Here is a 15270-nt window from a genome sequence, read left to right on the forward strand (position 1 = left end):
TATATATATCTATATGTATATATATATGTATCTATATATATATATATGTCTATGTATGTATATATATATATATATATATATATATATATGCAATGAACTCAGAATGCAAGAAGACCTACACATGCAGGACAAGTTTTAACCAATATTGTTTTGGCTTAATACTTGAAAGGAAGGAGACTATGTGTATATTTATTCTTAACTAACAGAATAAGAGGTTTAATGTTGTTTTACACCTCATAGAAGAAGAAATTCTCTGTTAACTAAACAGAATAATAGTTTTAATGTTGTTAATTAAACTAGATAGAATAAGAGATTCTGTGTTAACATCACGTTAAGATTTTAATATTTATTAATTAAACCAAATTGAATAAGAGCTTGTGTGTTAACTGAACAGAATAATATATTCAATGTTGACTAAACTAAACCAAAAAAAGTGATTCAGTTTAATCAAACTAAATTAAATTAAACAGAATATGAGATTTAATGTAGACTAAACAGAATTTTGTTTTATTATTGTTGTATGTTTTATGATGGACCTACTAAAAAAAATAAATGCTTTTCTTTAGGAGTGGGAGTTACTGCATGGTCTATTACAGAAATTTCACTTTTTTGTTTAGATTTTTTAATGTTATAATTGAAAAAAAGGTAAAGATTCCCCCCTGCCAAACTTCTGGCCCTTTCCCTCTCTTTTTTCTCATTATGACTTGCATGACATCATCAAAAATCCCTCCAATTGCTGTGATACATCTATTGATAACCAAAAGCAAACAATGGAATCTCCCCCCTCTATCTCTTTACATTATCACTTAGCCTCCTAGGGGGGAAAGAAGGCGTCAGTTTAATCACTTGCAATTCACATCCCAACTGCCTTTCAGGAAAAAAATGCAGGATTTTCACAACTGGTGCCTCTCTTATTAAAAAACATTATTAATCAAAAACATTCTTCCATAAAAAGTTAGTTTCAGCAGAGTTGATTGAGAACTAAATAACAATAACAACAATAACACTACCTTCTAAGATAAGGGAGAAATACTGTGAAGCCATAAACATCACCCAAAATATAGATGTCTAATATATATGCCTATGTTAGGCAGAATTCAACTTGAGCCAATGAGGGAGCCCTCTGTATATTTTTTTTCTGGTAGAAATAGTAGAAGTGAAATCTTCCTCAAATGATAGTATATCATTTTAAATGTTGGGTAATGTAATTGATAGTACACCATGGTCATGGCCAGTAAGCCTTTAATCAGAGGTTAGCTCGATCAGGGCTAACTTTGAATTAAACATGTAGCAATACTATTTAGCCTGATATAAGACAGTCTTTCCATTCTCATTCAAGAGAGAGAGAGAAAGGGAATCATAATTTCGCTCCAGTCATGACTTTCTGAAGGATATTCCTGGTAATCTTTGCTAATTTAGAAACAAGGCTTGAAATTTTGCTGGGAGTGGGGGAGGGGTTAACAAGGGTTAACAAATTACATTGCCTCTTCAGCTGGTACTTATTTTTATTTACCTCAAAAGGATGAAAGGCTAAGTCAAACTTCAATGAAATATGAACTCAGAATGTAAAGAGATAAAGGAAATGCTGTCAAGCATTTTATCCTGAGCAGTAATGATTCTGCCAGCTCACCACATTAATTTTACTGCTAATAATGATGGGAAATATCTGTAAATGAAGAGTGGGTTGGGCCTTACAGCTGGCTGATTTGCAGAGATCCTAGTTTTGTGTGGAGTTCATCTGAAGTAAGGTCTATTCCTAGAGATTTTGCTGGTCTTCTAACAACAGGGAGATTGTCATATTGAATGTTCTTGATAACCCAGCTGAACAAAGCTACTCTGTCTTTCTGTTGATGCTGTTGTTTAACCGTCGTTCAGCCCTGCTACAAAGATCCTACAATCAAAGTAGTTACAGCCATAATCATCCCATCCTTTTGTTCCGGTGTTGTATATCTAGGTTTATATTATCCAATGTTTTCTTTTTTTTAAAGCAAGTAGGCGTTGCAATGTAAGAGCAACATGTTTGGTATTTCTTGCTGGTCAGTATATCATGAAAAGCCTACCCTATTGGCTTGCCATATCACCATTCTAAGTGAAGGAGGTCCCTTGTGCGATAGCGTCTACAGTATTTAAGGAGGGCTTTCAAAGTCTACTATCACTGCCACACCCCTTCTTCAGACATAAAAATGAAACTCTGTGTGTGTGTGCACACATATATAGATGCATTGGCTTATTAGAAATTTTTCAACTGAAAGGCACACACACACATATATATATATATATATGCACATATATATGCATATATGTATATATGCATATATATGTATGTATGCATGCACATATATGTGAATATGTATATATGCATATATATATATATATATATATATATATATATATATATATATATATATATATATATATATAGATGTGTATATGTATATATGCACATTTATATACATATATGTATATATATCTATATATAAACATATATTTATATTTGCCTTTCAGTTGAAGAACTGTTAACAAGTCACCCTTATTATTTATATACGTGCGCACATATATATATATGAACTTTATATATATATACACATATATAAACACATATAGACGAGCATACACATACATATGTCTGTGTGTATGTGTGAAGGAAGGCGTGTGGCTTAGTGGTTAGGGCATTCGGCTCACTATCGTAAGGTCCTTGAGCAAGACGCTTTATTTTACATTTTCACATTGCTCCAGTCCACTCAGCTGGCAAAAATGAGTAGTACTTGTATCTCAAAGGGCCAACCTTGTCACGCTGAATCTGAGAACTACGTTAATTGTATATGTGTCTGTGGTATGTTCAACCACTTGGACGTTAATTTCACGAGCAAGCTGTTCCGTTGATCGTATCAGCTGGGACCCTCGTCGTCGTTACCGACGGAGTGCTCCTCCATATATGTATATATATATATATATATATATATATATATATATATATATATATATATATGCACATACATGTATATAGATGCACATATATGTATATATAATATGCACACAAACATAACATACTCAGCGGCACCAATAAGCAACGTATTTATTGAGAGGACAGCCTTCTGTCTCCAGCCAGGGATTAAAGAAAATATGTATATAGATGTGTGTGTGTGTATATATATATATATATATATATATATACACACACACACACGCGCGCGTGTGTATATATGTATATAATATATATTAATGCATGTGCGTATGTGTGTATACACACATACTCACACACACACACACAAACCCACACCCGCACAAACACATATACTCACGCACACGTATACAAGAATATATATATGTGTGCGTGTATGTATGTGCATATATACATATAAGCATACGTACATTACGTTCATAAACTTCTGAACATACGTAGTATTTTAATGTTCAAGTGGAAGTGTATTCAGGGGAGATAACTCACATGTTTACATGTTTTTGTGTGCACATGTGTTTTGCAACGTTCTAACCAATCTGTGTTCAGTTTCGCCTCACGTCACCACATCGCGATTTGGAATGCTCTGGTCAAGATATGGACATGCTCCAACGCTCAACCGTATCCTTGGTTGACTAGGTTAGTCAGCTGGTTTAATGTGTGTTTACTGAACAGACAGATACAGTGACAGGCCTTCGCCACATCAAACGGTACGTACAGTTGTTGAATTCGTAAACCTATAAATAGCTGGATAAAAGAACTCCAGGAATTAGAAGCTAATGGGGGAGCATCGCCTTATACGTTTGCCTTGCTAGAAATAACTGTCAAATTATCCTCAGGTCGCACTGTAGCGTGGTAAAATAAAACAGGAAGGACGCATAGGTTAATGTTACTATTGCTACATCATGCATGGAAGAAAAAAAATAAAAACGACGGGTTTGCTTCAGCTAAAACACCTTTGATCATATATAGTCTGCTCTATCAGGGCTGACCAGGGCTAATCCACAACAGCAACAACTGCTACCCCTATTATATCTACTAATACTAGTTCTTAAAAACTAACGAGATATCGTTCGAATTGTTTAAAAAAAAGAAAAGAGACAAAGAAAATAAAACGTGGAAAAGAAAAAAATGAAAATCAAAGCAAAAACAGATATGCATTGGATAATGTAGTCGTAGATATATGTCTCAAGAAAAATAATAAAATCATAGTAAACTCGAAGACGTATCAGTTTGCAACTGTCATGCTTTTTTGATCTGAGGTTCGCTCGGTCGGGGTTGGCCTGGGGCTAAACTACAACGAGAACCGAAAGAAGTACGTCTTAAATAGTTATATAAGATTCAGTTCGCTAGGAAGACCGCTTATTAAACGTTTTTCTTTACGTTACCACTTTCCGCTTTCCCCCACTTGTAAATATATCTACCAACAACGCTTTTTCTCTCCCCCTCTCTCACTCTGTGTCTCTGTGTGTAAATATATATATATATATATATATATATATATATATATATATATATGTATATACACACACACATATATGCGTGTGTGTATTTCTTTGTCGCGGCAACAGTAAACTGTCTCGTAGTCCTCCGTCGTCAACTGTAAATAAACAAAGCAATAAATATAATTAATAGACCCATTTTATAGGTGAATCCTGTCATTTTTGTTGTTGTTGTTGTATTCCTCGGGGGGTCGATTAAAATTATGATATTGCCGTGCTGTCGGCAAACTTAATTCGCAATAATTAATCCAATGTATAATTAACATAACTGTGAGAAGGTACTTGGCCTTGATAGACGAGGTAGGTAATTCTGGATCCTCAAGGCTCCTCGAATGGCACTTGGTGACCTGTCTCCCCCTCCCTCCGGCTGGGACGTCGCGTTTCATTATATACACACACACACATATGCATGCATTCATGCATACATACATACATATTCGATTCTGCACGAGTCTAAATCCGTTTGTGTAATTTGTCCTTGTGTGTAGCCCTCATGTGGCACCTTTGTGGTAATAGACAAAATCATTAGCGACATTTCTTGCATTCTGGGCTCAAATCCCACCGAGGTCAACCTTGCTTTTTAGCCTTCGAGGTCGATAAAAATGAAGAACCAGTCAAATACTAGAATCGATTTAATCGACTATCCTCCCTCCCCGAAATTTCAGGCTTTGTGCCTATAGTAGAAAGGATTATTATTATTATTATTATTATTATTATTATTCAGTAGTTTTATTTTTATAATGTGCTCTCACTTCACTACCGAGCGCAGCTCTGTGTGCCTTAGGTATGTGCTTATCATTATTATTATTATTATTATTATTATTATTATTACCAACAACATAGCCGTAACTTTATAATCTGTTTATTTTCTCCTGACAACAATGCACTGAATTATTCTCTTCTTTTCAGTTTTTGTAATTATTTTACCTTTAATTACTTTAAAGTGGTAAGCTGGTGGAATTGTTAGGGCATCAAACAAAATGTCTAGCAGTATTTCTTCCAATTCATTACATTCTGAGTTCAAATCCCACTCAGGTCAACTTTGCCTTTCATTCCTCCAGGGTCATGTACTACAGTTGATGTAATCAACAACTCCCCTCCCCCCATTCAAAATTGCTGGCTTTGTGCCAGAAATTAGAATTATTTTTGATAACTATGAATAATTTTCTTTTATCGTTTTGAGAGTTCTATTTGGTTTAACTCCATAATAATAATAATAATAATAATAATAATATCCTTAAACAAACCTTATTCAGGGACCTTTAGAGTGGGATGGGCTACTCAGCCTGAAGAAAATTCTAACTGGGCCCCACCTTCAAGGTCATGCACTGTTTATCTTGATATGAGATCACCATGTTGCACCCATGGTTGTGATGCATGTGCTTGATGTACCCTTATCAGATGGGTATATTCGGCTTCATAATTGTACCCCAGTGTCACTTTGATGGCATGTGCTGCTCTCTCACTCAATAATGATGATGATGGCTTAAAATTTTGGCACAAGGCCAGTAAGTTTGGGGGAGGAGATAAGTTGATTGCACCAACTCCAGTACTTAATAATAATAATAGTAATAATTATTATTATTTTGTTGAGGTATATTATTTTTTTACCACCAGAGCCTGTTCATATCTATCTACCACAAAATGTATATTATGGTGTTACAAAGCAGGAGTTAAATTTAAACAAGTTAAAGAGTAAAGTTGTTACTTAAAATATTGGGATGAATTATGTTTTCCTTAAAATTACACAAAATAATTAAATGAATATATATCTTTTACTTGTGTCAGTCATTGGTTGTGATAATGCTAGGGCACCTCCTTGAAGAGTCTTTTAGTCAAATTGACTCCTGTACTTACTTTTTTAAAGTTTGGTACTTATTCTATCAGTCCTTTTTCCCAAACGGGTAAGTTACAGGGACATAAACAAACCGACACCTTTTGTCAAGCGGTGGAGGACACACACACACACACACACACACATACACACAAATACATACAGCAGGCTTTTTTCAGTTTTCATCTATCAAATTCACTCACAAAGCTTTGGTTGGCTCGGGGCTATAGTAAAAGACACTTCCCTAGTGTTGGGTTCGGTTTTAGGTTCAATCTCCTTGCCATGCAATGACACTGAATGTCCCTGGCTGTAACCCTTGTACTGCTAATGTGTACAGTGCACTAACTCAGCCCTTCATGGAGCCTCTCCCATTTTGTAAGGCCCCCTTTATATCAAATTAAATATACTGAACTATTTAAATATATGGTTGATATGCATATATAAGGAGCAGGCATGGCTGTATGGTGAGAAGCTTGCTTCCCAGCCACATGATTCTAAGTTCAGTCCCACTGCATGGCACCTTGGGCAAGTTTCTTCTACTATAGCCCCGGGCTGACCAAAGCCTTGTGGGTGGATTTGGTAGATGGAAATTGAAAGAAACCTGTCGTGCATATGTGTATGTCTTTGTATGTGTGTTTGTCCCCTATCACTGCTTGACAACTGATGCTGGTGTGTTTATGTCCCTGTAACTTAACGATTCAGCAAAGGTGACTGATAGAATAACTACCAGGTTTAACAAAAAAGTAAGTACTATTCATTAAACTAAAAATTCTTCAAGGTGGTGCTCCGGTATGGCTGCAGTCTAATGACTGAAACCAGTAAAAGATAAAAGATATCGTTGTCATCATCATTGTTTTGAAGCTTCCTGGGTCAGATGAAATTCTGGATGCTCTCTACCTGTCCTCGGTCCTGTCCTCCACCGTTCCCAAGCAATGTAATATTTTCTCCTAGTCTGTGTTTTCATACAAGATTGAAAAGAAGCAACACTGCTTGTACGACATTGATGCTTGTTTACAATTGGTGCATGTTGCCAATGCAAGAAGACACGTGCATGCACAGGCACGCGTTGACACACATACTCACACACACACACACACACGGCAGGCTTCCTTGCCCCCAGTTTTTATTTTGTCTACCAAATTTATTCACAAGGCTTTGGTTAGCCTGGGGCTATCATAGAAGACATTTGCCCAAAGTGTAGCACAGTGGTATTGAACCTGAAACCACATGGTTGTGAAGTGAATTTCTAAGCCACATAGCTGTGCCCATGCCTTTATTTTAAAAGTATTTAGCAAAATGTATATATATATATTAAGTGCACATATATCAGGTTTCATAATATATATATGTATATTTAATATGCATATAAGATATTTATATAAAATAATGTCCCTCATATCTCACCCTACTGTTTTGAAAGAAAAACAGGAAATACACATTGCATGCCTTGTGGTATTGAGTTACATCCCTGTCCATTCTCAGTTCTACTACGTATGATCTAGTTGTCAGCTAACTTTTGTGGGGTTCACTTTATTGCAAGTATTCAAACCAGGGTTTCCCTTCCACCAGTCTGGGAGGCCTTGTAATAAGTCATGGGTGTTGCCCTTTCCTTCCCTGATTAAGTCATAACAAATGACGATGATGATGAGGAGGAGGACTAATGATAATGGTGCTATAACTGAGACAAGGCAGATGATGTTCATGGCTTTGATTATGGTTATGGTAATGATGATGGTAATGTTAAAGTGGGTTACCAGGTATATTGATGTGCTGCTTCCTGTGGTGCTAACCCCGGGGTCATGGTTTCTTCTTTCATTTTGCTCAACTATCTATGAGGACCTGCAAAGGTCAAAGACACAGCTCTTTTTTCTTGCATTAAATTATACTCCCATCAACTTCCAGTACTCCCCGCCACAGACACACACATTTGCTAAACTTCTTCAGAACTTGTGACCTTGTGTCTATATTAGATATTGCTAATTCATGTTCTAATGGAGGTTTTTTAAGTATTTATATATCGACTGAAACACTGCTAACCCCTTCCCTTATTACCTATCATATCTATTCTAAGTAACTGGTACATTACATTACTTTTTACACCAATTGTCTTTCATCCATCCATTCATTTTCACTACCCACCCACTGTTCCTGGGCGGGTTGTCTGGGTAGTGTCCTCAGGTATCTCTTCCACAGGGTCCTAATGTTATCCTGCTTTTAACAATTTGCTGTACTTTAGCGGACTTATCAAGCCAAGTGAAATCATAGTTGTGACTGGTGCTAGTAACATGTAAAAGCATCTGTGCTAGTGACTTATGAAAGCACCTGTACCGCAGACACATAAAAGCACTCATGCCAGTGACACATAAAAGCACCCATATTAGTGACATGCACAAGGCATCTACTACAGTCTTGGAGTGGTTGGCATAAGGAAGGACATCCAGCTGTAGAAACCAATCAAAATCAGACTGGAACCTGGTACAGCTCTCTGGCTTACCAGATCCAGTCAAGCTGTCTAACCCATGCCAGCAGGGAAAGTGGATGCTAAATGATGATGAGGATGATCCCCCAAGCGTGATCAGGTGAAAATATGGATATTACCAAACCATCTTCGTCTACCCCTAGGTCCTCTGCAAAGTTGGCTCAGCTTGAAGAATCCGTATTGTGATCCTTTCATGTGACATCCTAATAACATGTTTATGGTACTGAAACTATGATTTTTTGATGCGGAGAAATAACTCCTACTTGGCATTGTCTCTTACATCAAGCATCTATCTCTCTGAAAGAATTCAATAAAATTTTTGAGAGATAGCGAGAGAGACAGCGTTTTCTGGCAGATGAAAGTATTGACTGATCTGCCTTTTTTAAAGCTGTCTAATGATATTTTCTTCCATATAAGGTGAGATCACTATATGTTTACTGGACTCGTATTCAACAAAGGAGTTTTTTTATATAGTCACTCAACCTGCTGAAAGTGGCACCCTAATCTTCCTTAAATTAAGCTCTGCCATTGTAAGCAAGTTAGTATGGAAAGGGTTGAGACTGTCACTGACTGTAATAATACAAACTTCTGATTTTCAAATGATCTAACTTAAAAACCTTCCATCAAAATTTCACATTAATTTCTGTTTCAGACACCAACTTAGTAATGGCTAAGTTACAAAAAAAAAAAAAAAAGGAAAAAAAAAAATCACTTTTAATTGTGGAGCTTGAAGTAGATAAAGCTATAAATCAGTGGGGCTCAACCATTTTTTATGCATGGAGCCCTTTGATTCTTATTTTACTCTATTGGGCCCTCATAGCCATTCAGTGTTTAAAAAATTCTTATATTTTTATAATTGAATATTATTAGGAATTGTTTTAAAAAAAATTAAAATAATTTGTGGATTGTAGAAGTATAAGCAATTTACAGAATATGAATTTTAACAATAAAATCTTAAAGGGCCCTGGTTGAGAATCATTGTTATAAATAATAGTATATAAATTATTGGGCACAAACTGATGGATCGGAAAACTTGAGGATTATTGACCAAATTCAAAGTTCTGCTCAACTGAAACTATGTAAACTGAGGGACAACTATATATATCTGGATCGTGGGTTCAATTCCCTAACTGGGTAGCGCATTGTATTCTTGAGCAAAACACTTCATTTCACATTGCTCCAGACCATCTTTCGATCAGTGCGGAATGTTGCCCTGCTCACCTAGCCAGAGGGGTGGCATCGTTTGAAGGCTAAAACAATGCAAAAGTGCATTGTGACCAGCGATGTGAAACAGCATCTGATAGCCTGGTTGGTCACATGATCATATGATATATATATATATATATTTATCAATATTTTGCTCAAGTATATATATATATATATATATATATATTGAGTAGACTAAGAAAAAGCAGAATCTCTACCTTTGTTAATAATTACTCTTAAATGGGTAAAACGGTAAATTTTGAGAAAGATATATGCGATGACAATTGATTCAAAGAGTTTATTACTTGTAATTATTAATAGGAAATTGGAAAATGAAATGATTATTATTGGAAGATTGGAAAGTGAAGGAAACCAAGCATCAGTCTATGTTGGTTATTTTTTTTTTCAGCCTAATCATCATCACTATCATAATCCAAACCATGCTTACCACCGCCATCTGCCTCGTCTCATCACTCATGCCTACACACAGATATATGCAATAGCCTTATGAACTCCTATCTTATGTTGGTGCTGAAATAAGATGCACAGTAAAGTATCTGTTCATTCTAGTTTTTCTATCACCTCTGTTGTTGCCTCCACTCTTCGCATCTCATCCCTGCCCCTGCAAGGGAACAACAATAAATAGATAAACAACATGCCTAGCATCAAAGGAAGACTACTGAACCATTAAATTTCCACTCCCCGATTACACTTAGCTCTACTCTGCTTCATTCTCTGCAAAAGTAAAGAAAAGAGCCACCTGCTAATATCCTGCCCCGCCTGGTTGTTTGTGCATCTTGGCACAGACCCACCTTAACTTGTGCAGGCCTAGGAGGAGGAGGAGGAGGAGGAAAATATATGAGAGCATTGAGAAACAGTAGCAGCTGTGGAATATTGTTGTTGCTGTTGTTGTTAGTGGTGGTGGTGGTGGTGGTAGTGCTGTGTAGCCCCCGGTCAGATTTATGGCACCAAGAGTAGCATTATTGTCCGAACAACTAGGCATAACCCAGAGATCTATTGCTCCAGATATACTATGTCACCTGCCTAACTGAAAATCACACAGCACAGTCCAACATGCTGTGGTTGATCTTCCCAGGTGCATTGTTGCAGACTGAACATGTTCTTTCTCTCTCTCTCTATTGACCAATTGACCAAGCCTGTTTATGTACATCTGATGTTGTTCGTTAGCTCCACAACTGCTCTGACCTATGACTAAAAGCATTCCAGCCATGATCATCCTGTCTTTTTTCTTTTCTTCTTTTGCTCCTTTGTTGGATGTATATATACCTATCACTAACAAGATTTAGATTTAAGTGGATTTGGTTGCTATTTCTAGTAGGTTTAGTGACCATGCAGAGGCCCCCTTTTGGAAATTCTGGTGGTGATCAAAATGGAAGCAGGTGAGATAGACCTGTTAAAAATAGTAAATAAATCTCCCTGCAATTTCACCCTACCATCTTAAAAGAGGAAATAGTTTGTTGAGGTAATTAGGAAGCAACAAAATTCCCCTCAAAACACACTTTGGTATCTTAAAAGAAGTGGTGGCCTTCAAGCAAATGAGGATGCCTCAATGTGGTTACTTAATGTTTTAGAAATAGTAGCCACATTTTCCTCATATCATACCTTACAATCTCAAAAAATAAAAACAGAAAAAGGACATATTTGAGAATGTAACCCAAACACACTATGCCTAGAAAACATAGATGGGGTGGTCACAGATGGTATGCCTGTAATCAATTTTTTTTGTATGTGTCTTGAACCATGGGACCAACCGGGCCAGTTACCTAGTTTTCATGGCATATAGAAGTCAAGGTCACAACGTTCCCTCTGGAGGGAGGGTTACTTATTTACAGCTTAGGGGACTGGAGCAATACAAAATGCAGTGTTTTACTCAAAAATACAACATACCAGCTTCTCCTGGACTTGAAACCATGACCTAACAATTGTGAGTGCAATACCCTAATGCAGTGGTTCCTAAACTTTTTAGAGACACGACCCACTATTTATGACACCAGTTTATGGCGATCCACTTAACTCTACTGGGTTAAAAACTATTTATATTAAATGTGAAACAAAACGTTTTATAACTGTTTCAACGTCTCCATACCCTATGGGCAGGTATTAACTCTAATACAAAACCTCGAAGCAGTAACTGTTATTGGCTCGATCAGTGTTGTACTGCGCCTATTTAAAGTTCTCTATAAATAGGTAAAAACAGACTTTACCTTTTTACGATTACGTACAAATAAATAATTTGAGAAAATGACCACCTCTGATTTGTTAAATTCGTGAAAAAAGCCTACTGCTTGATAAAACAACCAGTCTGGTATTGAAAACATGAGTCTTGAACTCTCTCGTTAGACAGCAGTTAATCAAAGCTAATGCGTAATTTTATAACTTTTTGCAACCCACTAGGATGCCGTTCGCGACTCATAGTTTGGGAACCACTGCCCTAATGAATTTTTGCATATGTCTATAATCAGAGGACCTTTGCATATGTCGACAATCAGAGACTTGCTCAGTTAGGACTGATGTGGGTCTAAACAACAACAACTACTACAACAAAACAGTTTACTACTCTGTGCCATACTGTACATTTGCAGTATATTCTAATATATTCTGCCCCGCCGCCTTTTTTTCTCAGCCAATAGGATGACAGTTTACTGCTGTTGTAAGCTCCGATCCATATCATGGACTCTACTGCTACTATTAATACATATATCATGTGGTCGTGTAACTGACCAGATTATCAGATGTTGTTACACATAGCTGGTAACAACGCACTTTGGATTGTTTTAACCATTGAATGGTGCCACCCCTGCCGGTTGGGTGAGCAGGCCAAACACTCCCTCCTGATCGAAAGGGGGCTGGAGCAACATAAAATGAAGTGTTTTGCTCAAGAACATAACATGCCGCCCGGTCTTGGAATCAAGGCCACAATCGCTAGATCATGAGTGTGACAGCCTAACCGCTCGGCCATGCGCCTTCACACTCCTACATCTATGATCACTACTGCATATATAATCACAGTCAAACATCCAGATATACCTACCAACAGCTCAAAAAGAAAACTACGCCATCACTGTAACGACATTAACACTCTCTCTCTCTCATTCATTACATTACACAGTTCTGCGCTACATAGCCACTATGCGATTGCTTCACCGATTAGAAATAGCAGCTAAATCTTCCACTGAATCACATGCCACTGCAAAACTAAAAATATAAAACTGACATATTGGATAATGCAATACTAGTTACCCGTTTAAAATATGGGATGGTCACAGCTGGAGTACCTTTGATCATGGATCAGCTCGATTTGGGCTGACCTGGGACTAAGCTGCAATAACAACACTCCCTGTACTGCTATAGGCTTTCATTTTTTTTTTTATTTAGTTGGTAGGGATATGATTTGTTGCTGCAGTAAGCTCCGCCCAGCAAGATCCCACACCCACTACAAGCATAATCACTCAAATATAATTGTTTCTAACGAAAGCTCAAGGCTAGAAATTTAGAGGAGTGGGTTTGTTAATTAAATTAACTCCAGTGTTTGACTAGTATTTTATTTTGTCAACACCTGGAAAGTTGAAGGGCAAATTTGATCTTGGTAGGATTTGAACTTGGAATACAAAGTGATGCGTCTAAGTACTGCAAGGCATTTTGTCCGACATTCTGTCAGTTCTGCCAATCAACTGCTCTGATATTCAAGTTAATAATGACGACAAAGTGAAAACCTGACTTTGTGGCTAGAGTATATTCAGCTCATGATCATTAGGATGTGAGTTCAATTCCTGGCAGCATGCTATGTCCCCGAGCAAGACACATTATTTCATGTTGCTCCAGTTCTCTTAAATGGCAAAAATGAGTTGTACCTATTATTCAAAGGGCCAGCCTTGTCATATTCTGTTTCATGCTTAACTCCCTGAGAATTCTGTGGGAGGTAAGCATGCTTGTGAAATGCTCGGCCACTTGCACATTAATTACATGAGCGGACTGTTTCATTAATTAGATCGACCAGAACCCTCAACGTTGTTGTCATAACCAATAGAGTGCCAGTCAATGAAGATAAAGGGAAAGTATTTGGTGAAGATAAATTTGTGCCTCAGGGGATCACTTTTATTTATTGAAAAAGCAATGTGTGTGTATAACAATGTTTTATAAGGCATGAATGACACGACAGACCTTACTCTTTGCATATAACTATCTAGAACTTATGGTACTATTGGAAAAAAAAGTCACTAACATATTCAATTAACCCTTTTGATACCAACCCTGCTGAAACCGCCTCTGGTTCTGTAGTACAAATGTCTTGTTTTCGTAAGTTTTGAATTAAAATCTTCCACCAAACCTTAGTCACAATTTATGTTCCTAACACTAGCTTAATGATAACTAAGTTATTTTACTAAATTCTTTGTTATATTTAAAGTAATTCAAAGAAACCCAGAGCATCTCAAAATAAATACGGTAACGAAAGGGTTAAGAGCTAATATCTTTGTATGATAGTCAATATCTGTTGTATTTTTTTCCCCACTTGGAGTTTTCATTTTATTTCTAGACATAGTTGATGTCTCCACCGTTACATTGACAACTGGTGTTGGTTGTTTATGTCCCCTGTAACTTAGCAGTTTGCAGAAGTGACCAATAGAATAAGTACTCAGGCATAAAAAAAATGAACAAAACACTAACTACTGGGGTCAATTTTTTAAAACTTAAGCCTTGAAGGCAGTGCCCCTAGATGGTTGCAGTCCAATGACTGATATAAGCAAAAAGATATTCTTGAGAAACAATATGTTTATATTAATTTCTTATTAATTTAAATTAGTATAGTCTGTAGTAGAGTTTCAAACGATTTTGACTTAAGTGTTTTCATTCCCTAGTTTACATCGTACAATCATGAAATGAATGGGAAATCGTGATAACGAGAGTTTTGCATTGCATTCTAGGATCACTGAAATGATTTTGCTGTGGTGTAATTGGTTCACATTCAACTCCCAGTCATTAACGAAGTCACTTCCTTGAAAAGTATCACTCCAATATAAATGGTTAAAGGGGAATAAATCCGTGTTTATTTGTGTGTGTGTGTTGATTGTGTGGAGGGAAGTGTGTTTGTATGTGTGTGTATGTGCATGTGTGTGGATATATACATATATCCACATGTATACATATATGTGCGTATATACATACACACACACACACATCTATATACTCACATATAAATAAATATGTATGTATGTGAACGTATGTATATATCCACACACACATGTCTAGTATATATATATATATATATATA

The 15270-nt window shown here is 36.6% G+C and overlaps 1 protein-coding gene across 8 annotated transcripts in view; it reads left to right on the forward strand.

The window, feature by feature from the left end:
* The window catches only part of LOC106877928 (kelch-like protein 9), a 381832-nt gene that overhangs the window by 359235 nt on the left and 7327 nt on the right, over window positions 1-15270 (forward strand). The window contains exon 1 of one of the 8 annotated variants that reach the window (XM_014927002.2): window positions 3470-3669. The exons of the other annotated variants lie outside the window; for them this stretch is intronic. The gene's annotated coding sequence lies outside the window, so the exon portion shown is untranslated. Of the gene's footprint in view, window positions 1-3469; window positions 3670-15270 lie in introns of those variants that run through there. 8 annotated transcript variants of the gene reach the window in all.

Source organism: Octopus bimaculoides, chromosome 4 (assembly GCF_001194135.2).
Source record: "Octopus bimaculoides isolate UCB-OBI-ISO-001 chromosome 4, ASM119413v2, whole genome shotgun sequence".
Classification (NCBI taxonomy): domain Eukaryota; kingdom Metazoa; phylum Mollusca; class Cephalopoda; order Octopoda; family Octopodidae; genus Octopus; species Octopus bimaculoides.